This window comes from Petaurus breviceps, unplaced genomic scaffold (assembly GCF_028583685.1).
Source record: "Petaurus breviceps papuanus isolate PSGF00001 unplaced genomic scaffold, PetGlider_PUasm1.0 103, whole genome shotgun sequence".
NCBI lineage: Eukaryota > Metazoa > Chordata > Mammalia > Diprotodontia > Petauridae > Petaurus > Petaurus breviceps.
Window position 1 is genome coordinate 4,865,533 of NW_027185588.1, and position 26,182 is coordinate 4,891,714.

Below are 26,182 nucleotides of genomic sequence, written 5' to 3' on the forward strand. Positions count from 1 at the left end.
AATGGATGTAATCAAATTTCTCTAATGGCTGCCCTAAAATTGGATTCTGTCACATGACCATCAGACAAGATGTACTATCAATGAATCTTTTATACATATGTTGGGAGGATGAAGAGGGAATTTGGGACTTCATGGTAGCCCATGATGTGAGACCCACTCTCAATACTCTCTTCCATTGATTTGTAACCTGTTTGTCTTTTCTCAACCTCCCTTGTTAGACAGCTTGACTAGTAAATATTATCTAACCTAAGAGAGAGGAACTTGGAATTCTGGAGTAGAAGGCCATGATTCTGGGTCTCTCAGGCTTTTCCCTTCCAAAATCAGAGGACTTCAGAGTTAAAGGAGCCCTCAGAGGGCACCTATGCTACAGAAACCCTCTACAGCATTGATGACAAGTGGTCACAGAGCATCTATTTGAAGATCTCCAAATGATGAGGAACTCACCACTTCTACATGTAGCCACTCCACTACAGGAATACCTTTCTTGTGGTGCCTATAGTAAAAGTCACAACTATTTCATGGACGTACAATGGGGCCCTTATTCAGGGGAATGAGACTCAAGAGTCCAATAAAATCCAGAATGCAAAGGGAATCTGAATATTTAAATACTTACTGCACTGTGATGTGTTCATTATAACCTGGAAAACCAAAAAATGGATAATGAAGGGAAGGAGCACACAAAACAGAGGAAGAGATATCATCTGAGAATCTGAGGGTGGGGAGAACAACTGAGTCCACATGACTCAATTTGAGGCCTCATGGAACCTAGAAGATGTGCTGCTTGAAGGGGAAAAGATGAGAATTTCCCTATGTGCCCCCCAGCTCTTTGACATGAGGGCCAGTCCTGGGGGTAGAAAAAGGCAAATTGTAGCTTGAGGATGGGGTGGTAAAGGGAATTCATGGTGGAGCACTAAAGTACATGAGCCTAGGTACTCAAATGAACACACACTTTCTAGGCACCGGTCTTTGGAAACACAACAGAGAGCTAACACTCTGATTGTCATCCTGATTTGTCTCCAGTCTCTCTTCCTCAGATTTCTGACTTATATGAAGTATTAGCACACTAAGAACAAGGAAAGCCTGGAGTGGAGCACATTCTCTCTCTCTCTCTCTCTCTCACCCCCCCCCCCCCCCACTCCCTGACACAACCCTGAAATATCAGCTTCCTCATCTATGAAATGAGGATAATTATAACATCTGCTTCCCAGAGTTCTTTTGAGGATCAAATGACATAAGATTTGTAAAGTATTTTGCAAATTTAAAGTGATAATGTAAAGGTAATAATAATAACAATAATTATTTGCTGTTTAGAAAATTCTTCCTTTATACTTAGAAAAATCTGTTTTGGGGGGCAGAGTCAAGATGGCGGAGTAGAAACAGGACTTCTGCACAGTTCCGGCTCCCACCAACTCCAATTCATGTAAAAGGTGACTATGAACAAAATTTGGAGCTACAGAACCCACAAAATGACACAGAGAAGCTAACCTCCAACTGAGGAGAGCCTGGCAGACCAGCAGGAAGTGGTCAGCACAGCGCTCTGGGAGTGGACTACAGCTGCCTGAGCTGGAGGTTTTAGCCTCAGGGCTGGCTGGAGGGACTTTAGATCACCAGCAGCTGTGGCGGTTTCCAGAATTATCAACCCATAGAAGCTAAGGACAAAGTGAGATATCAGTGCAGTGTGGACTTTGGGTTCCAGTAGTTGGGAGTGTGGTCGGCCTTTATCCCCTAGAGGGAGAAGCTGCTGAGGCACAGGCCATGCAGCTGCCACTGCGTGGCAGCTTCAGCTTCTGGCCTACTGAGTGTAGGGGGACAAAGTGACCAGTCTGAGGGGTAACTGCTCTTACTTTAACCTTCTTGGATCTGGATTGCAGTCTAGGGTAGAGGTCCTGGAGTGTGTGACCAGTTTGCCAGAGCATGTGGAGGCTTCAGAGAGGGCACCCAACTAATATCTTTGGCAGCTGAGAAAACCCCAGTGATTCACTGTCTAGCAGCAGAGTGCTACTGTGTCAAAAACCTCAGAAGTCAAGTAATTGAGTGGCAACATGAGCAGGAAAAGGAAGTAAACCAAGCACAGCAATCCAACTTTACATTCTTATTTTGGGGACAAAAAGGATCAAAGAATGGAACAGGGGGAAGACAGAGAAGTTAGAACTCCTGCACCAAAAGCTTCTAAGAAAAATATGAGCTGTTTATAAACCATAGAGGACCTTAAGAAGGATTTTGAAAACCAAATAAGAGAAGTGGAGGAAAAATTGGGAAGAGAAATGAGAACAATGCAAGAAAATTATGAAATGAGAGTCAACAACCTGACTGAAGAAGATAACACCTTAAAAAATAGACTAACTCAAATGGCAAAAGAGGCTCAAAAAGGCAATGAGGAGAGGAATGCCTTGAAAAGCCGAATTTGCCAGATGGAAAAAGAATCTCAAAAGCTCACTGAAGAGAATCATTCCTTCAGAATTAGATTGGAGCAAATGGAAACCAGTGACTTTATGAGAAATCAAGATGCTACTAAATAGATCCAAACAAATGAAAAAAAAAAATAGAAGGCAATGTGAAATATCTCATTGGGAAAACCACTGACCTGAAAAATAGATCCAGGAGAGATAATTTAAAAAATTATTGGACTACCTGAAAGCCATGTTAAAAAAAACCTAGAAATTGTCCTTCAAGAAATTCTCAAGGAAAATTGCCCTGATGTTTTTGAATCAGAGGGCAAAATTGAAAGAATTTGCCAATCACCTCCTGAAAAAGATCACAAAAAAGAAAACTCCTAGGAATATTATAGCCAGGTTCCAGAATTCCCAGATCAAGGAGAAAATATTACAGGCAGCCAGGAAGAAACAATTTGAATATTGTGGAAACACAATCAGGTTAACACAGGATCTGGCAGCTTCTACACTGGGGGATTGAAGGGCCTGGAATATGATATTGCAAAGGGGCTGGGATTAAAATCAAGAATCACCTACCCAGGAAATGTGAGTATCATGTTTCAGGGGAAAATATGGTCATTCAGTGGAACAGAAGACTTTCAAGCATTCTTGCTGAAAAAACCAGAGTTGAATAGAAAATTTGACATTCAGATACAAGAAGCAAGAGAAGCATGAGAAGGTAAACAGGGAAAAGAAATCATAAGGAACTTATCAAAGTTGAACTATTTATATTCCTTCATGGAAAATCAATAATTATAACTTATGAAACTTTTCTCAGTATGAGAATAATTGAAGGGAATAGAAATGTATATATATATATATACACACACATATATATGTCTGTATAGGAGGGTATATGGGCATATGAATACATATGTGAATGTGTGTATATATCTGTACAGGTATACATAGAGGGCACAGGACCAATTTAATGGGAAGGGATGATACTTAAAAGGTGAAATTAAGAGGTGAGTGAGGAATATAATGAGAGGAGATGGGGAGAGACAGAATGGGGTAAATTATCTCATATAGAAGAGGCAAGGGAAAATGGTTACAATGGAGGGGAAGAACAGGGAGGCAAAAGGGAATGCGTCAACCTTATTCTCATTTATTTTGGCTTAGGGAAGGTATGACATACACACTAAATAGGGTATCTCACCCTACAGGAGAGTAGGGGAAAAGGGGATGAGAGGGGGGATGATGGAAGTGAGGGCAGGCTGGGGGGGGGAGGGAAACTGGAAGCACCCACTTTTGAAAAGGGACAGTATCAAAGTACAGAATAGAACAAGTGGGAGGCGGGATAGCAGGGAGGGAAATATAGTCAGTCTTTTACAATATATCCACTATGGAAATGTTTTACATAGCTACACATATACAACCTATACTGATTTGCTTATCTTCCCAGTAAGGGTGAGTGACAAGGGAGGAAGGGAATGAATCTTGAATTCAAAGTATTAAAATCAAATGTTTAATACACACACACACACACACACACACACACACATATATATTATAATCAATATTATTTTACATGTAAGTGGGAAATAAGATAAATAAGATGTACAGGCACTGGGGCAGAGAGATCCACCGTGCCCTACTGGAAAGTCAGGAGGGGCATGGGAGAAGATATGGGAGAGGACAGATTGGAGGAGGGGATATCCTGTGGGAGCGCTATTTTGGGGCGGTGGGTAGGGGAAAAATGGGGAGAAAATTTGTACCTCAAAATCTTGCAGAAATGAATGATGTAAACTAGAAGTTAATAAAACACTTTATTTAATAAAAAAGAAAAAAGAAAAACCTGTTTTCTTAATCTTCTTATCTTATTCATCTTCTTTAGGGCATGCTTCATCTTGTCAATGCTCCTTCTAAAATGTAGCCCTAGAACTACACACAATCCATTATATGAGGGCTGGTTAGGTTAGCGCACAACAGAACTATCACATTCCTCCTTCTAGAAATGATATATCTCCATGAAGCCTAATATTTCACATGGTTTTTGAACTTTTTCCAATTGAATTTTCATTTCTCCCTTAGGTCTTCTTTGTATGAAATACTTGTCTAGCCATGTCCACTACATCCTGCATTTATGCAGTCAGGTTGTTAAGCTTAACTGCAGAATTTTACCTTTATCTTGAATAAATTTTACTTTGCTAGTTTGATGTACGGAGGTTTTGTTGGACACTGATTCTGCTAGCTGCTAACATTAGTTAACTGTCCTTTCGAGCTTCATTCATTTACACTTTTGGACTATGTCTCAGGTCATGAGAAAGAGCATGTAGTGGCTAGTGGTCCAGACATGAAGCCAGGAAGACTGGAGACTCAAGTCCAGAACTCTGACACACATTATCTATATTGACCATGAGTGTCAACCCCAGAATGCTTCAGCCAATTCTATAAGACTTTAGGTTACAGATGACTTGCCCATCTGCACCGGAAAGAATTTACACATTGGGAGTTCCTCACTACAGATGAAAACACAAATCTGGACTCTGAAAAAAAAAAGCAATGTCTCCATCAAAGTCAAGGCTAAAACTACTGAACATAACAAAACAATTGAAGCTTAATGCTGCTTCATTAATGCTAATTATACCAAATTTGGGTCCAAAGAATAGATATGAGAAGGCACTTTCACCCATTAATATACAGAAATGGAATACTATGGATATGGAACACTAAGTATAATGCCAAACTTTTTGTTAGTTCTGCTAAATTGTTCTACCTTCCCTCCCCCCCTTACTGATGACACCTGAAAGGGCTTCAGGGGTCATAGCCATTAGTACAGGCCATGTCTGGTTGATACTGCCACACTGGGGGCCCACCTCTGGGATCAGGAGGGGAACAAGGCTTAGGACTCATAGATGACTGAGAGTGGAGTTGGATGGTAAAATACCAGTAGAAGACTTGATCATTCTGTGTTCGTTGCAACCTAAAAAACAAAGAATGGATAGTCAAGGATGAGAGCAGCTTAGATACCCAGCTGAAATAAGGACTTAGTTTATGACCCCTGGGCAACTATGGGACATGAATCTTGTGTGGAGAGAGAGAATTCTTCTGTCCACTGTCTAACTCTTTTGTCTGAGACTCATCCAGGAAGGTAGGAAAACCCAGAGGCTTGTAGCTTTAAGTGATTTTCTGTGGGAGCACATGTAGACTTGCACTGGTCCACCCTTTTTCTTCTCTGGCCTAAAGAATCACTCATTGCTTCTAATTCTGCCTTCAGGGGTTCAGCAGAATCCAAACCCTCAAAGAATGTGATCATGATGTTTCCAGGCTTAACATGAACAGTTTCTTCTAGTGGTCACCATTGTCTTCACTGGTCTTTGTATGTATGGTACTTTAAGGCTTTCAAAACACTTTAGACATCTTATTTCACTTTCATCCTCACAACAGACCTATGAGATTGGTATTGTTATGCTCATTTTCTGTTATTATCTGTTATTATTATATATTATTTTATAATATATTTTATATTTATTTATATATAAATATATATTTATATATTATATAACTATTATATATTATTCTGTTATTATCCTCATTTTCCAGATGAAGAAACTGAGGCTCAGAGAAGGTCACTTATGTGACTTACCCAGGTCACACAACCAAGTGAGTTTATGAGACAGGTTTTCCTGTCTTTAGGATCAGGACACTATCTACTGCCCTGTCTCTCTGCCTCTACCCCATAGATTCCAGTTGCCTCTCCTTACTGGGGTTCTTCAAAATGGACTCGCTTCAGCTTGTCAAGGCAGAGTAAAATAGGACTGTTACCTGCCTCTATTCAGGCTACTAAACTTCTATTGTTGTAAACATTATAATCTACTGTGGACAAATTTATGACCAGAGATGGGATGGTAAAATGGTTTGAACCAAGAATTCCATCAAGAAGGTCTGAACTCAGAACCCACCCCTTAACACTAAATGAACTGTATGAACCTGGCAAATCAATTAATCTCTCAGGCTCAGGCAGCTCCCTATGATGATAGGTTTTAGATAGGTTAGAATTTTCCTCATGGGATGGAACTCCCACACCCGAGGATGATGCCTTGACATATTGACACATGAGGGTTGTTTTGTTAGGAGATTTTGCCTGCTATGTCACTTTGATGGCTCCTCTTAAACTCACTATCAAGAACATCTCCAAGATGAGTTTCAAATAAAATGCTATATAGTCCTATCTCCCAAAAACTATATACTCTTGTTTGATTAAAAAACAAACCTAAACACAGACAGAATCAGAATCACAAATTTAGAGGTGACAGAAAGCACATCTTGGCCAACACTTTTATTTTACAGAAGACAGAGCTGAGACCCATATACGTTAGTTAGTCAACTGTCAAAGTGAGGGGACTAGCAAAGCTAGCACTTGAACCCAGAACTCCCTCCTTCAAATTCACTTCCTGCCCCTGCAGTACAAATTGATTCAGCTCCTGATTCCTTCCTACTTCTTAAGATACCTATCCTTCCTTAACTTCATGTTATTCCCAGAATTTAGCACATTATTTAGCACCTAGTAGGAGATTAATAAATGCTTATTAACTGGGGACCATACTTCTCCTTGCTGCCATCTAAATCTCTAAGCAAGTAATTACTTAAAAGGCTGGATCTGCAATGAAAAAAAAAAGGGAATGAAGAACAAATATCATCTGTGGCTACATAGATGACAGTTTGGTACTAAGTATTGCGCAGTCAAGGGAATCAGGTATGAGCAGATTCTATCTTTTGCAGGTGGCTGAACAAAGGAGGAATTAGAATAAGGTATTATGGGTAGGGGTGGAGTTAGAGCCTGGATAAAAGAATAATGCTTTAAAATGAGAAGAGACAATGATACTGAGGTTATATCAGAAGACTGACTAGGAGAGTGGCCAATATTTTGGCTCAATTAGGTAGCTCACAGTCAGGATAAAGACGATTTTTATCCAGGCAGTAGGGACCCAGAATGGTGATGCCATACTTTTTTTCCACTGAACTCCCAATACATCTTATCTCTGTCCAGGACAAGGTTGGTAGAGACAATGTGATGAATATACAGGAAATCCACTCCAGTGGCAAATCCATTCTTCATAGGTCTAGTTAAAAAAATGTGGAGGGTGACATGGACACCTATGAAATTAGTGCTGAGAAATCTGATGGGATTATTCTGGGTATAGAGATGGTTAAACATATGCCTTCAGGTGACCTGGGAAAGGCTGATAGTGACCTTGGAATGTTTGATGAGCTAGCATTACTTGTGTAGGTAGGAGTACTGAGAAGCCAGAGGACCCCAATTGGAGAGAACATTCTTGACATTAGACTGCTTGTTCTAAATCATTACTTATGAATGAAATCATCTTTTCCTGAGAATTCAGGGATGAGAGGGACTGGGATAAAGTTGTTTGGGAATTTGAAAGTAGAGAAAATTAGACTAAAGGCAAGTGTGTCAACAAGTTGCCTTTTTATCTGATAGCACTCCTTTGGAGGTTTGTCCTCAAGCGTTTGGGGAAAATGCTCCAATTCTTACCTCAGATAAGTCACCCAGCAACCAGAGAAGAAAGGTCCAATGCTTTTCCTGAACAAGAGATTAATCTGGCAAAGGAAGGAAAGAGTCAAATGAAGTTGGGGGTGAGGGAAGATGGATCCCAGCCAAGGAATGGGGAAGGCAGCTGTGCAGTTAGGCAATGGGGTAGACAGTGGGGAAGACTAACCAAGTGCTGAAGGACCTGCTCTGTAGAGTTGAAAGTGTCAGAACTTGGTTTCCCCATGTCTTCTGTGTAGCATAAATTTGTGATGGTGAAGTTCAGAACAAACGATTCCAAGCTACCCGTGCCACTAACTGAAATAAGAGAGGGAGAGAAACATCTAGGTTTTAGCATTAGCTACATCTGCTGGCACGCCCAGGCACACATAGTGGATATTCTGTTCCTTTCTGGAAGGAAAACTCATTACCCTGGTTTCACTGATATCCCTGGTAGGAAAGATTTCCCACTTCCCCAATTCTGCTTGATTCAGCTTTTCCTCAAGTACTAATCTCATGACAAAGTCCATTAAAACACTCCAGGGAAGGATTCATAGATGCTAGCAATTTATACCTGTGGTGGTAAAGAATGGTAATGGACTGGGAGATGTTACTGGAGCAAAAGTGGTTGACACAGGATGTGAGAATAAATCAGAATGAAAGAAAACCTTTGGTCAAACCACAACTGGTAAAACTATAGAATCAAAAGACCATCAGATGGGAAAAGGGTTCTGCTTGGCTTGGTCAAGATTGACCAATCATTCAAAAACATTTATTAAGAACTTACTATAGTAAGACAAGATAGCATGCTAAGTGCTAGAAATACAAAAAGAGGCAAAAGATGGTACCTGCTTTCAAGGACCTCACAATCTAATCGTGGAGATTACCAAGCAGGAACTCATGTTCTAGAAGAGAATAAGATGAAGTTGAATTATCACAAGAGGTGTCAGGGACTAGAGAAATACTAAAGTTGGTCAGACAAGGGGGGGCTTTTTGAAGAGGCTTTAATTTTCTTCATATTTTGAGTGGCATGCAAAGATTTATGCCAAGTGCCTGCAGGGGTCTCTCCGGCAAATTACCAGATGTTTGAATCTTGTCTGGTTTTTATGACAGACAATTTCAGAGGACATACCTCCTATCTTGTCCTGCTGCAACTTTTTAGAGCAAGAAGAGTTTGTTTGGAAAGTCTAAGTTTGTTTCCTTTTTCCTTCTTTCAAGAGCTTTGAAAAGCCCAGTGAGCACTTTCCAGAACACTGAAGTCACTACATTCCTATCTGTGGAGGTTCCAGGACCTGTAGATCCCATGGAATATGTGAAGGCTGATCCAGTGGCTGATCCAGAAGCTGCAGAGGAAGAGTATTATTAAAAGGTGAACATATAGGGGGATACAGTTAAGATTGCAAACTCCTATAGGGCAGGGACTGGGCATTTTTTCATCTTTATTTGTATTCCCAGAACTTAGCACATTATTTGGTACATAGTAGGAGATTAATAAATGCTTATTGACAGGGTGCCATCTCTGGATTCTATATGCAGGAAGTGATTAATAATGTTTCACAAAATAAATAAGTAAATGTCATCAAACTCCTTTGATAATTGCTTGAGTGACCATAGCAGGGGCTTTCAGTGGCCAAGTTTACATTCACTGCTGGGCAGAAATAGAATTAAGATCTCAAGGCATCCCATCATGTAGTTCCTGCTCCAGGCACACGTTTACAGTTGAGGTCCATCTGTGAAATGTCAATTCCTTTGACTTTCCTTTTAGCACAGTTTATTACGACATTATCACCATGCAGCCTTGGATAGAGGACATGGGAATCCCAGGGAGTGAGGCAATGTCTCTGGTCATGAAGGACCAAGATGTCCTTTTTCTCTACATGGGATCTTTTCCACCCAGAATTTTAGCACTGCAAGCCTCCTCAGAGGCCATATAAACCAGGAATTCCCTAATATCCCTGAAAAAGGATATCCACTATCTGCCTGAAGAGTTACAATGATGGGACACTCATTCCATATTGAGGTAGCTGATTCTAATATGGGGAGTACTTTCTAATAACACTCAAGTGAGCTACAAGGTAGAGAAAGCCATGATGATTTCACTTTGCTCAGTCATAGTGAAGACCAATTCCACATGTGAAGAAGTTTCACTAGCCTGAGAATCAAAGGATATTTGTATAACAAGACACTTAATTGTCATAGGTTGAATGGGGCTGTGCTCATTATAACCTGGAAAGCAAAGGACAGACAGAGAGGAAATATCACATGAAGATGTGATGGGAAGAGAACCAAGAGAACACTTGAGAGGCTACATTGAGAACAGAAGACCCGGTGGCTCAGTTTGCTATCTCTTGGAATCTGGAGGATCTGAAACAAAGAAGTATCACTGGGGCAATCTACTACATACCTCCTTTGAAGCTGACATTGAATTATTACTGACTCTTCTTTGGTCAAGTTATTTTACTAATTTTAAACTACTTAACTGTGCTGCCATCTAGTCCACATTTATCCACTTTGTCTATGACATTAGCATGGGAACATTTGCAAACGCACCAGTTCCTCTTGTAGTTACTACAAATGTGCTCCATCCTTAGGGAAAAAAAATAATTTCCACTCGATCCTGTCACCACCTTAAGCTATCATTATATATCTCCCTTTCACAGTCAATCTAGAAAAAGATGCTTCCTCTTCTCCCCCTCACTTCTCAACCTCTTGCAATCTGACTTCTGATCCAACCATTTGACTGAAGCTCTCTGAATTTACAAATGATCTCTTAGTTGCTAAATTCCATGGCCTTCTCTCAGCACTCTCTTTGACCTTTCTGCAATGTTTAATACTATTGACCATACTGTTTCTCCTGAATGTTCTCTCCTTAACAGCTCTCAATGATTTAATATTTATCTTTAAAGAGAAAAATTCTAGAACTGCACAATCAGTCTTTTGTCTCTCGAACTTAAGTCCCACATCACCAGATGATTCCTGGACATGTCCCTATGAATGTTGTAAACTCATCTTAAACCCAACATGTCCAAAATGGGACTCATATGTCCTTCTAAACCCACCTCTCACCATATTCTACCTATTTCTGTTGATGGCACCATCATCACCAGGTTCACCACACTCATCCTCAGCTCTTCTTCTCCCTTACCCCCAATTTGGAAAATTAATGTCAATTTATTTCTACATCACCACTCATATATGCACACATAACCACTGCTCTGATTCAAGTCCTCATCACCACTAGCTAACATGGGCTGTCAAAATAGCCTCCAAACTGGGGGGCGGAGCCAAGATGGCGGAGTAGAAGCAGGACCTTCCCGCTGCTCTGGCTTCCACCCTCCTCAATCCATGTAAAAAGGGGACTCTAAACAAACTTTGGAGCTGCAGAACCCACAAAATGACACAGAGAAGCTAACCTCCTGCTGAGGACAGCCCGGCAGGCCGGCAGGAATCGGCCATCGCAGCACTCTGGGAGCCGAGCCCAGCACCACGCTGAGGCTTTAGCCCCAGGGCGGGCCTGACCACCCGACAGCCAGAAGGACTCCAGATCAGCAGCAGCTGTGGCCGTTTCCAGATTTATCAATACATAGATGCGAAGGACAAGGTGAGAGGCCAATGCAGTCTGGACTTTGGGACCCAGTAAGTGGGAGTGTGTGGCTTTTACCCCCGGGGCGAGAAACCACTGAGACGCCAGCACAGCCTGCCAGCACCACGTGGAGGCTTCAGCTCCTGGCCTGCAGAGTGTAGGGGGACCAAGCACCAGTCTGAGGGGTAATCGCCCTTGCTTTAACCTGCTTGGATCTGGATTGCAGTCTAGGGTGGAGGTCCTGGGGTGTGGGTCCAGCTTGCCAGAGCGTGTGGAGACCTCAGAGAGGGCACCCATCTAATACCTCTGGCAGCTGAGAAAACCCCAGCATTTGGGACGAAAGCTCCCCTGTCTGGTGGCAGAGTCCTACTGTGGCAAAAAGCCCAAAAGTCAAATAATTGAGTGGCAAAATGAGCAGGCAAAGGAAACAAAGCAGACAGAAGATTCCAACATTACACTCCTATTTTGGGGATAAGAAGGAGCAAGGCATGGAACAGGAGGAAAACAGGGAAGTCAGAACTCCTGCACCAAAAGCTTCAAAGGAAAATACAAGCTGGTTACAGGCTATAGAGGACCTTAAGAAGCAGATAAGAGAAGTGGAGGAAAAATTGGGAAGAGAAATGAGAACAATGCAAGAAAATTATGAAATGAGAGTCAACAGCCTGACTGAAGAAAATAATACCTTAAAAAACAGACTGACTCAAATGGCAAAGGAGGCTCAGAAAGGCAATGAGGAGAAGAATGCCTTAAAAAGTCGAATTTGCCAGATGGAAAAAGAATCTCAAAAGCTCACTGAGGAGAATCATTGCTTCAGAATTAGATTGGAGCAAATGGAAGCTAATGACTTTATGAGAAATCAAGATGCTGTTAAACAGATCCAAACGAATGAAAGAATAGAAGGCAATGTGAAATATCTCATGGGAAAAACCACTGACCTGGAAAATAGATCCAGGAGAGATAATTTAAAAATTATTGGACTACCTGAAAGCCATGACCCAAGTAAGAACCTAGAAAGCATCCTTCAGGAAGTTCTCAAAGAAAACTGTCCTGATGTTTTAGAACAAGAGGGCAAAATAGAGGTTGAAAGAATCCACCTATCACCTCCTGAAAAAGATCCCCAAAAGAAAACTCCTAGGAATATTATAGCCAGGTTCTGGAATTCCCAGATTAAGGAGAGAATATTACAAGCAGCCAGGAAGAAACAATTTGAATATTGTGGAAACACAATCAGGATAACCCAGGATCTGGCAGCTTCTACACTGAGGGATCGAAGGGCTTGGAATGTGATATTCCAGAGGTCAAGGGAGCTGGGATTAAAACCAAGAGTCACCTACCCAGCAAAACTGAGTATCATGTTTCAGGGGAAAATATGGTCATTCAGTGGAATACAGGACTTTCAAGCATTCTTGCTGAAAAAACCAGAGTTGAATAGAAAATTTGACATTCAGATACAAGAAGCAAGAGAAGCATGAGAAGGTAAACAGGGAAAAGAAATCATAAGGAACTTATCAAAGTTGAACTATTAACATTCCTACATGGAAAAACAATAATTGTAACTTATGAAACTTTTCTCAGTAGTTGAAGGGATTAGAAATATATATATATATATGTCTTTATATGAGGGTATGCGGGCATATGAATACATATGTGAACGTGTGTATATATGTTTACAGGTATACATAGATAGAGGGCACGGGACCAATTTAACAGGAAGGGATGATACTTAAAAGGTGAAATTAAGAGGTGAGAGGAATATAATGAGAGGAGATGGGGAGAGACAGATTGGGGCAAACTATCTCATACAGAAGAGGCAAGGGAAAATGGTTACAATGGAGGGGAAGAATAGGAAGGCAAAAGGGAATGGGTCAACCTTATTCCTATTGAATCTGGCTTGAGGAGGGAGGGAAATAAACACTAAATAGGGGATCTCACCCTCCAGGAGAATAGGGGGGGAAGGAGATGAGAGGGGAGATGATGGAAGGGAGGGCTGGCTGGGGGGGAGGGAAGTTGGAAGCACCCACTTTTGAAAAGGGACAGGATCAAAGTAGAGAATAGAACAAGTGGGAGGTGGGATAGGAGGGAGGGAAATATAGTCAGTCTTTTACAATATATCTACTAAGTTATTGTTTTGCATTATCCACACATGTACAACCTATAGTGAACTGCTTGTCTCCCCAGTGGGGGTGGGTGGCAGGGGGGGAAGGGAGTGAATCTGGAATTCAAAGTTTTAAAATCAAATATTCAAAATATATATATATATATATATGTGTGTGTGTGTGTGTGTGTGTGTGTGTGTGTGTATACCGTGTTTCCCCAATAATAAGACACTGTCTTATTATTTTTTTTGGAAAGAAAAACACCAGAGGGCTTATTTTCAGGGGAGGGCTTATGTTGTCCTGCCTCAGCTCTCCTCCGCGGCACTGCTCTCAATGGCGCCAGCAAGCAAATCACTGGGAAAGAACAGGATGATGCGCTCACTGCTGCAGCTCTGATTGGATGCAGCTTGGAGCGCGGCATACGTTTCACCCAGGGGGGGGAGACGGTGCATACAGAGGGTACTGTAATGTAGCGTGTAGCGCAGGGGATCACCTTCATTACAATAGCAATCTCAATAGGGCTTATTTTCGGGGGAGGGCTTATTTTAGAGGAATCTTACACAGTAAGGGGAGGGCTTATTTTTGGGATAGGTCTTATTATCGGGGAAACATGGTATATATAGTATTATTAATACCATCTTACATGTAATTAAGAAATAAGATATACAGGCACTGAGGCATAGAGATGCACTGGAAAAGTCGAAATGGGTATGGGAGAAAATATGGGAGAGAGCAGATTGGAGGTGGGGATATCCTGTGGGACTGCTGTTTTGGGGGGATGGGTGGGGGGAAAATGGGGAGAAAATTTGTAACTCAAAATCTGGCAGAAATGAATGATGTAAATCAGAAGTTAATAAAGCATTAAAAAAAATAGCCTCCAAACTGGCCTTCCTGATTCTAGATTCTCTATACTCCAACCCATCTTCCACACAAAGTTGTTAATGTTCCTCAAGCTCAGGTCTGACCATGTCACTCATTTTCTCAAGAAGCTTCACGGGTCTATAATTTGCACACCCACTTCTTTAGGATTACCTAGGGAATAAAATACAAGTGCTCCTATTTTACATTTAAAGGCAATAAAAGCAATTGAGCTAGCTCCAAATGGTCTTTATAGACTTAATTCATATGACTCCCTCTCACATACTAGATATTCTAGTTGTCATGTTTTATCCATATGGGGCATTCCATCTACTGACCTTACATAAGTGCATACCTACCTAGAATGCTCCCCTCCATCCTCACTTCCACAGCTTGGAACCCCTCATCCTCTCAATGCTTCACCTTAAATATCATTTATTATATAAGTTCTTTCTTGATGTCCCTGACTATTAAGTGATCTCTCCCTGAAATGATTTTGTATTTGCTGTGAATATATTTTATGTTTTTTTTTTCTTTCTGGATACATGTAAGCTCCTAAAGTTCAAAGACTATTTGATTTTTGTCTGTATGTTCTCAGCAAAATGACTGATACTCAATAAACGCTAATTAAATGCTTATTGGATTGGAAGTGAATGGAATTCCATTCCATAATCACATTGGTCTACAGCCTGCCCAAGTCCCTCCTAAATTGTAACTAAGAGGTTGGATGCAATATTCCAGATGTAGTCTGATGAGTCCAGAGGATGGTGGGACTATCACTTCTAACCTTCTGGATGTTAAAATTGTCGTTGAGCATCCCGATATTACAGGATATCTTCCAACTGTCCTGTGTCACTGACATTGAGCTTATCATTCATTATTGAGTTTGAAGTTTATGAGAATCCCCCCCCCAGAATGCTGTGTAGCCATGTCTACACCATCCTGTATAGTATCAACATACAGTTGATTTTTAAAAGACCTAATTACAGAATTTTATGCTCATCTTCACTAAATTTCATTTTGTCAAGTATCATAGCCCATATGCCGAGTGAGTTGAGCCCTTCCTAGATCCTGATTCTTTGCAACATGGTAGGTACCTACCCTATCAACTTTGTATCATGCATATATTGGCTTCCTTTCATCTATGTCTTCATCCAAATCATTGTTAAATATGTAGAACCCAACAACACCAAGATCAGAGCTTGGTGACTACCACTGATTGAAAATAATCAAGAAAACTAAGAACACATTCTCTGGACAAGTAGGTATGGGCAAGATGAGTTTTGTGTGATTGAATACACAAGAGATGAATGTGAAGAAAGTTCGGGTGGTTTGGGGGCTAAATCATAATGAGAATGAGAGAAGAGACATTGGTATGATTAGAACAAAAGAGAACATGACAAAGGCACAGGAGCCAAGCCTTGCTTCAATAAGGTAACTCACCATTGAGGCTCTCTCTGTCCAGTCTATAGGGGCCCAATCTGGTGATGCCGTAGGTCTGGTGACCCAGTTCCCAATAAAGTTTCTTGATGTCCAGGAAGGGTCTGGCAGGATCTTGCCAGCAGGTGCATACAACATCCACTCTAGCTGCAAAGCCACCCTTCATTGTCTAGGAATGGAAATGTTGATAAAATCTCCTAAGTTTGTTGCTGACTGGCCTGAAGGGACTTGGGCATCAGGGCAGTGAAACTGAGATATCTGAGATGATATGATACTGGTCAATAGGGATGCCAAGAGGGCTTCCAAAGCCACACCACTTCTGTAGAGAACAGTGTGGAATAGCCAAAGATCTCCATTCCTGAGACTCCACGGACAAGAAAGTTGGAGATGAAGCAGCTGGGAAATATGAAAGTGGAGGAAAAGGTCACTTTGTGGAGACTATATTTGTATCTTGTCTACCATGAGCCCTGGTTGTGTGTATATAGCCCCAGGAAAGACAGTCTGAGAACTCCAAGTCTTAGCTTCCCAAGTCTCACCTCAGTGAAGTTAATTTGCATTCTGAGTAGAAGGAAGTAATGCTGCTCTTCATGAATAAGGGACTAAGCTGGAAAAAAAGGGAAAAGGTGAGTGAGCAAATGGGCTTTGTAAGGGTGAAGCCTAAGGAATAGAGAAGACTATTGTACAAGAGGGTTCATGAGACCATAAATCTAGAACTCGGAAAGACCTTAGCAGCCATCTTATTGGCTAGCTACATACAGTACTACCTACACTCTGGTCATCATCCTCCTTTTCTTACCTTTCCCAACAGAATCCTGGATGCTGAAAGGTGAGCTTTCACCTTATCTTTGCTAGAACCAGGACCCTATGACATTTCTCAAACATTGTGACTCCATGCAGCCTTCAGCATGCAATCTACTGCTTTTCCAGATCTGCTTCATGTCTTGTCTTAGAACCCTCCTGCCATTAGAACACAAGTTCCTTGAAGGAGGGACTGTCTTGTTTACTTTTGTTTGTATTCCCAATGCTTGGCAGAGTGCTAGGCACACAGTAAGTCCTTGATTAGTAAATGTGCATTCATTCATTTATGAATTCTGCTGTTTCAGTCTTAATTTTACAGATGAGGAAAACTGAGGCCCAGGGAGGTTAGATTAATAGTCCAAAAACACATAGGCAAGAAGCATCAGAGGTAGGACTAGAACCCGTATCCTCTCCCTCATTAACTTTTCATGTTCTTTTCCATTGGAGGATCCCAAGGTCAGGGCAGGGACTGAGAAATCTCACCAGCTGTAGAAAGGTATTATCAGTGTAGCGAAAATACACAGATTTCGGGTGTGCCTCGTCTTCTTTGTAGGACATATTGTTGATAGTGAAGAGTAGTGTAAAAGATTTCATGCTGTGGCCACCAGCTATGGTAGGAGAGGAAAATAATACCAATGCCTAAGTGTGGGCACATCAAACAAATAGACGCACTGACACCTTATTCTTCCATTGCCCTATTCTTTCCTGGAAGGAAAACTCATACTCCATGACCACATTGATATCCATATCAAGGAACCTCTGCCCTTTACTGAACCTTCTTTGCCTATGCCCCTCCCATTGTTCTTCTCATCTTCTAGTTAAGCACAATAAGACACGCCCAGGAATGCTTACTAGGTGCACCCTTTGTACATGAGGAACTGGACAATGGTGATGGAGTTGGCAGGTGTCTGGAGGAAAAGAGGTTCTCACAGGAGCTAAGGATAAATCATGAACAATGGAAATCATCAAAAAAGACCAATGTGGACAATTCCTTATTGGATGTGGGATAAAAGTAATCAACTTGATTTAGTCACAGAATCCCTTGGGCAGGACTAAAGCATGTGGGATGATGCTCAGCAAACACAGGAGAAAAGAGATCATGGTGTAATGGGCTGCTACTGGCAAAACCTGTCAGACTCTGAGCTTCCTGTCTAGAATGCCCCCAGCCTTCATGGTCTTTAGTGTTGTATGGGACACATTTCAATATAACCATGGGAATATTTTTTGAATAGCTGTTCAATAAACTGCCAGAAATGCGTGTCCTTCTCTCGTGTGTGTGTGTGTGTGTGTGTGTGTGTGTGTGTGTGTTCAGGGGGAGGGCCTTAAAATATGCAACACAAGAATGTGACATTCCCCCACCCAAGTTGTAACACCAAGTCTTAGACACTGGCTTGCCCCTGTTTGGAAGGTGAGTATATCTTAGAATGAGGTGATTTTTAAGGCTTAGGGAAATTTTTCAGAATCATATTCCCTCCACATCTTCCATGTGGGACCCAGTGGAATAATGTTGTGGAGTTTTCAGGCCCTGAGGGCTCCTGGAGAGTTATAAAGGATGGCACAGTAGGTGCACCAAAAGCTGTTAAAACATAAAGAAGAAGAAGAGGTGACACTGAAAACTGACAGGGGCCATTGTGGCCTACAATTACGTGGGGTCATCCCAACATTTATGGGGCCATTAATTCAGTGATCCACATGTAGGAAATGCCAGAAAAGTGCTTGACAAAGGACTTACTGAATGAATGTAGACAGACACTTCTGGCTGATTTGGCTGCCTGGGTTCTCACAGGAGCAGTTTCATAAGGACATGGCTAAAGTGCCCTACTGGTGACACTATGAGCAGAAGTGGCATTTAGGGGTACAAGAAACATCACTATGAGATCTCTTTCAGAGAATCTCTCTTAAGGAGATGAGATCAACTGTTAATTGCCCTGATCATCCCATGGGGATACCTTGCTAAATAATCACCATGCAGCCTCCGGCAGAGGACCTAGAGCCCATTTTTTCCCACAGGGGCCAATTTATTCATAGAATATCAGCACAAGAAAAGCCCTCAGAGGGCATGTATCCCTCTTCTAAAGCATTTTTAACATCATGTGTCTTGATGATTTCTAGTGGTAGGAAATTTGCTATGTCTCATGACACACTTTGGTGGGGGGAGGTGGAGAATTCCTGTCTTTATCTGAGATAAGGATTGCTACCCCTGCTTTTTTTTTTATTTTAGCTGAAGTATAATATATTCTACTCCAGCCTTTTACCTTCATCCTGTGGATATCCCTTTGTTTCAAATGTGTTTCTTGTAGACAGCATATTGTAGGATTATAGTTTTTAATCCATTCTGCTATCTGCCTCTGTTTTATGGGAGAGTTCATCCCATTCACATTCACAGTAATGATTACTATCTGTCTCTTTCCCTCCATCTTATTCCCTCCCCTGCTTATGTTTTTGTTTCTTCCTTCTCCCTTCCCCTCCGTAAGGGTTTTCCTTTTGACCACCACCTCCCTCAGTGTTCCCTCCCTGTGACCCCCCTTCTTTACCTACCCTCTCCCCTTACTACTATTTTCCTCCCTTCTAATACCCCCTTCTTATCCCCTCTTACCCTCCTACTGCCTATAGGACACAAGATATTTTTATACTTATCAGAGTATGTTATTCTCCCTTTGACCCCAAACCAATGAGAGTAAATTTCATACAGTGCTCCTCTCCCTCCTTCCTTTCCCTCTATTTAATGAGTTTTTGTGTCTTTTCACATTAGAATCTTAAACTTAACTGATTATGTTGATCCCTTTTTGAACCAGAACCAGTGAGAATAATGTTCAAATGATATTCCTTTCTCTCTTTCCTTCCCCTCTACTACAGTGTGTTTTTATGCCTCTTAGTATGGCATAATTTACCTTTTTCTGTCTCATCCTTTCCTTTTATCCCATTACAATCCCTTTGACCCCCTTAATAAGGTTTTTTTTAATCATCAGATTAATTCATTTATACCCACACCCTCTATCTATGTATAACCCTTTTAAAGGTCATGATAATCATATAAATTTCAATATTGACAGTTATCAGCTTCTCATATAGGGATGTAAACATTTTGCTCTTATTGCATCCCAAGTTATGTGCATGTGTGCATGAATGTGTGTGTGCCTGTGTGTATGTGTGAGTGTATGTTTTCCTTGTTTACCTTTTTATGTCATTCTTGAGTCTTGTAATTGGAGATCAAATTTTCCATTGAGCTCTGGTTTTTTCATCAGGAAAGTCTGGAAGTCCCTTTTTTCATTAAATGACCATCTCCTTGCCTGAAAGATTATGCTCAGTTTTGCTGGGTAGTTAATCCTTGGTTGCAGTCCTAGCTCTTTTTGCCTTACAAAATATCAAATTCCAATCCCTCTGATCTTATAATGTAGAAGCTGCTAGGTCCTGTGTAATCCTGACTGTAGTTCCACGATATTTGAATCGTTTCTTTTTGGCTGCTTACAATATTTTCTCCTTAATCTTGTAATTCTGGAATTTGGCTACTATATTTCTTAGAGTTTTCAATTTGGGATCTCTTTCAGGGGAAGTCTAGTGAATTCTTTCGATAACTATTTTACCTTCTGATTCTAGGACTTCAGGACAGTTTTCTTTGACAATCTCTTGGAAGATGTCGAGGTTTCTTTTTTCATCATGGCTTTCCGGTAGACCAATAATTATTAAGTTATCTCTCCTGGATCTGTTCTCCAGGTCAGTTGTTTCTCCAGTGAGATATTTTACACTTTCTTCCAATTTTTCAATCTTCATGTTCTGTTTGATTGACTCTTGGTGCATCATAGAGTCTTGAGTTTCGATTTGACTGATTCTAATTTTTAGTGAATTATTCTCTTTGGTTAGTTTTTGAAAGTCCTTTTTTAGGGAAATATTTTCTCCAATTAGTTCACTAATTTTACTTTTTAATGATTTGTTTTCTTTAGTGAGACTTTTTTCCAATTTGGTCACTGTACATTTAAATTTATCTTATACCTCCCTAATTTGGCTTTTAAAATCTTCCTTGAGCTCCTCCAAGAATGCTTTTTGGGCTTGAGAACAGTTCATATTACCATCTGTGGTCTCAGGTGTGGACACAGAGTCCATGGTGTTTCCTGAAAATGATTCTTCTCATTCATAATAGTAGGCTTCTATTGTCTTTGGTCTTGCCTTTGCAAGTGGCTTCCAGACCATTGTAATTGCCTATTTCCTGTCCTTTAAGGTGTATTTCTGCTCCTGGAGTACAGAGGGCTCTGATCCAAGCTTCTCAGGCTGGGAGCTAAGTGCCTGGTTGTTGGTTTTGTGTGCTGTAGCCTCTGGGTGTCTAAATTGAGGCCAAGGCCAGGATTCTCAGTGTTTCCCCTGAGTTACCCTGAGACTCACAGAGTAATCTGTGGGGAAGGGGTGGTCTGGCCACTTCAGATTTCTGCCTCTATGCCCCTGGGCTACAGCTCAGGAAAACTTTTGCTGGTCAGGTGAGGTGGGGCTTGTTGGGACCCCTCCCCCTCTTCTCTTCAGACTCCTTACTGCCTCAGTTACACCTGTTCTGAGTGACTCCTAAGCCTGAGGCTTTTTCTGCTATTTCAGGATTTTACTCTGGGTAGGACATTTATCTCTGGGTTTTCTTGGTCAGGCAGGGGGAATTGGAGCAGCCAGAGTTTACTTTGCCATCCTGGCCGCTGGAAAGTCAGGTGATTTTTAAACTACCAGGCTGTGGGCTGATAGCCCCAGGAGAAGCTGCTGTCTCTGCTGGGGGCCCTGAGCTTTCTCTTATCCAGCTCTGATGGATCCTCCCATCCTGTGGTGAGATGCTGGTGAGACAGCTGTGAATTGTCCTTGGGGTGGGTGAGCCTGCTGGCTGGGGCTCCTTCTCTCTCTGCTCTCTAGGCCGAGCTGCGCAGCTGCGGTGTGCTCTGCACTCCCCATGCCCCAATCCAGGCAGGCACTTTCCAGGGATGGATTCTGCCACGCTTCTGTCTCAAAGTGGATTCTGACACTCCAAAATCCATTCAGATTCAATTTTAAAAGTTTAGTGACAGGATTCAGGGAGGAGCTTAGAAAAGTTACTGCTTTGGCTCTGCCATGTTGGCTCCACCCCCTGAGAATTCCATTCTCAAGACCCCAGAGGTGACAAAAATGGAAGGGACATAGGATTGAAAGTCAATTTGAATATCAAAACACATACTGGTTTTGAGATGCAGGGTATGGTACTCACTGTAACCTGTAAAGCCAAATTACATACAATGAAGGAGATCAGAAAAGAAGAAGAAGGAAATTCCATAGAGGCTAGGATGGCATCAAGAGCTATCAATGTGATTGCATTTGGGCCAAATCAAGAGAGACAAGAGGAATCACTGTCTTAAGGACTCAAGAATGAAGACACTGGGAATGAAACCATTTTCTGATTTAGAAATGTAGAAAATGGCCACTAGGTGGAGGCATTGCCTTTGGTGCTTGCCCACCCTGAGCCTTAGCCATGAAGTGAACACAAGGTTCTCTTGTCATATCCTTAAGGGAGGACATTAGCCTTCTTCTGGGTACTTCCTTACTCTATTACATGAAGTTCTGCCATGAAGGTAGAGGTAACATGGACCCTTATAGCTTTGGGGATTTAGGTGGAGCAAAGAGAGGCCCGAATAATTTTATTTTGGGTGCCTGCAGAAACATAGCCAAGATCAAGCCACCTACTGAGTATCCCGGGCATCCCTAAGAGCAGGAATGAACCCTTATGCACAACAGTAATTACTTACTAATTCATTGTAGTCTAAGCTTCCTAGAGAAGAAGTCTTCTAATTCTATTCCCAGAAGAATGCCATTCAGACTTAGCATGAGGACCTTGTCTAAGGGGACCGACCCACACTCTTCCCTGAGACTGTGCATTCTACTTTCGAATGGCTATGATTATGGGAAATTTTTCCTTACTGTAAATCTAAATACATTCCAAAGCAACTTTCACACATTACTTATAATTCTACTCTCTGAGGTCAAGTCGAAGGATGTGAAATACTTTGCTCCATGAGAGGCCTTTGAATATTTGAAGACAAATCATTAAGCCTCTTTTATTGGTAACTAAACACACCACGTTCCTTCAAACTATCTTTTAGTACAGTTTTAACTTTCCATGATGACCGTTTTCTTTCTGCATAGGTTCTTCCTAAAGCATGTATGCACAGAAAACAAGAGAATATTGTGAATGGGGGCAGATCAGACCAGAGGACAATGGAACCACATTCTTTCTCTTTACAGGGTCTAGATTTGTCTTTATGGGGACTAACTGGATTGGTCCATCACACTATTGGATCATGTGGAGATTTTAATGTGTTTTTAAACTCTTATGTTTTTCTCAATGTGAATTCTTTTGTGCTACATCCCCATCATCCTCTAGTCAGGCAGTTCACTTTGTATGCCTATATCTATAGTCTGACGTAGCATTTGTTAAATGTCAGGTCCTTAGAGGTGATGCACCTTTATCATCTTTATTGATTTTGAATTCTGAATAACATTGTTAACCACCTGACTCTCCTGGTTTCCTGCCCTTTGCACATTTTCTTTGATCTATGATTTGATCCAATCGAGTACAAAAATACTGCATCTAAAAGGACCAAAGGCAGAGCTCAGGATCTGCCACTAATGGAAACATTGCAGACAATGAAAGAAATGGGTTAATGAACCACTGAAGTAGGAATGGCTATGACCCATTTGATGCAGGTACTTGGATGAGGGAGCACTGGGTTTGGGGGGAATTAGGAACGGAATCAGACTGCTGATGAAAGGAAAAGATAATAATGTGGGGATTATGGTCCCATTACAGAAATTGTGTTGGAGATATTGAAGACTCTTACCACCAAGGTAGAAACTTCTTCTTTCCAGAATGTAGGGGCCCAGTCTGGTGAGGCCATGAGTCTGGTCGCTCAACTCCCAATACAACTTCTCCTTGTCTAGAGAAGGATTGGTAGGTGCACACAGCATTCAGTTGCTGTGTTGCTGACCCACCCCTCAGACATCTGTGGAAGAAATCAGTTGTTGACGCCCCCAAGTTTAAATGCTGAGAGATTTGCTTGAGAGTTTGGGGACAGTTAAACTGAAATTAAATGACATTAAAAACACTGAAAGTGAGCCCATGATGGTGAAAATTAGCATTCCTGGTGTGGGATGGCTATATAGCCACAGATCTCCCCCTGGAGAGAAGTATGTCCCCAGGATAGCATTTGTTCCCAATCATGTCAGACAAGGGGAATCACTTTCCTAAGGACCCAGGAATGAAGAGAATGGAAAAGAAACCGATTTCAGATTTGAAAATGGAGGAAATGGACCCTATGAGTGGACACTGCCTCTGATGTCTGCCCTCCCTGAACCTTAGCAATGAACCTGTGGGATCAGGGGAGATGATCTAAGGCCCCAGATCTTCTTCTCAAGTCTCACCTCAGTGCAATCATTTTACATCCAATGTAGGAAGAACTGATGCTGCTTTCTTTGAACAATTGGTTTAGCTGTTGAGGAAATAAGAAGAGCAATGAGTAAACAGTTTTTCACCCCCATAGTGGAGAAGCTTGCTGTGCAGCAGTGGGATTGTGCAGGGCCTATAGAATCTCACCACACGCTGAAGCATTCTCTCGATATTATTAAAAATCCCTGTGCCAGGGTAATTCACGTCTTCCAAATAGCTTAAGTTCATTACAGTAATGTTCAATGTGAAGAGTTCCAGGCTGTATCCACCAGCTGTCACAGAGGAGGGAAACAGAAGACCCATGCCTGAGCCACGTGCACATCAAACAAATAGACCCTCTGACACCTAGTCTTCTATTGTCCTGTTCTCTTGTCCTGAAAGGGAAACTCATACACCATGGCCCCATTGACAAGCATACAAAAAAGGTCTACCATTTCCCAGACCTTCCTTGCTGTAATGGGAATGTAAATTTTAAGATCTTCCCTGCCCCTAGGCTAAAGTGCACCTGGAGCCTGGGGTGGGGGGCTTGTTTTTCAGCAGATACTTCTTGATTGGCCAGTGAGTCAATAAGGTTGTTACATTCTCTGAGCCAGGAGAAGGCTATATGAGCCCTGATGTGTAGCTTTGTTTTGGGGGCTCACTTTGAGAAGTGTTCTGTGATTTGATCTGGATTCTGGGAAGCCGTTGTTGAGAGCCCCACCCTCAGCTATGAAAAACCCAGATGTTGAAACCCAGATGTTGATTGGGTATGGATGTAATGGTTGGACAGTTTGAAATCTGTCTACTTGATCTGTTTCTGTCTTGATAATTCTGTATGTATATTCTGAAGTTTGGGGTGCTGACCTCTTTCCCCTGAACTAGGTAAATGATACACGTTTGACTGATTAAAGTAAGCTTGTTAACCCATTTTGAGTTGCTTTCCTTTATCAAAGCAGATCCAAGAACCTGTGTTGGCAGACACCTTGAGGATGCTTGGGGGGCTTTCCACTACACTTGCCTATGCCCCTTCCACTGTTCTTCTCTTCTTCCAGTTAAGCACAATAAGAAACTCCGGGGAATACACCTTTTGTACCTGAGGTACTAGATGATGGCGATGCAGTTGACCAGGTGGCCAGAGCAACAGTGTTTCTCACTGGAGCTGAGGATAAATTATGAAGAATGGAAATCATTGAGAAAACCACAGGGTGGAGAATGTTATATTAGATATGGGAGAAAAATGGTCAGTTTCACTTAGTCACAAAATCCCTTGGGTAGGAAGTAAAGCATGTAGTGAGGCTCAGGGACCACAGTAGGAAAGAGATTTCTATAATAGGCTACTACTGACCAAACTAGGCAGACTCTGTGCTTGCTGTCTAGAATGCCCCAGGCCTTCACTTTCTTTAGGTTTTGCATGGGAAACATGGTCTCACTTCAAAAGACTATGGGAATATTTTTGGATTAACCGTTAAATCAACTGCCAGAAACTTTTGCCTTCTTCTTGTGTGTGTGTGTATGTGGTGGCGTAGGGGGTGTGAGACTGTGTGTTTTGGGGGAAAGGACTTTGAGATATGCACCATACCAAGGTCACCCTCGCCCACCCAAGATGTTACTTACACCAAGGTCAGATACTGTTTTGCCCTTGTTTGGAAGGTGACCATTTCAAGAGTGATGTGATCTTAAGGTTTAAGGTCATTTTCCTTTTCATCATTATATTCTCTCTTCAGCTTCCATGGAGGACCCAGTGGACATTCCCCAGGGTACTTACTAATGTTGCCAAATTTCTACCTGTGGAGGTTCCAGGCCCTGGGGATGACTTGAGAGTTATAAATGATGATACAGTGGGTACGCCAAAAGGTGTAAAAAATTAAGAAGAAGTAGTGACATTGAAGAGTGACAGAGACCATTGTGCCCGACAACTATGTGGGGTCATCCCATATTTATGTGGTCATTAATTCATTCTTCCACATGTCGGAAAGTCCTGGTAAGTATTTGAGAAACCACTGACTGAATGGACACTTCTGGAAAGGAAGGAAGGAAGGAAGGAAGGAAGGAAGGAAGGAAGGA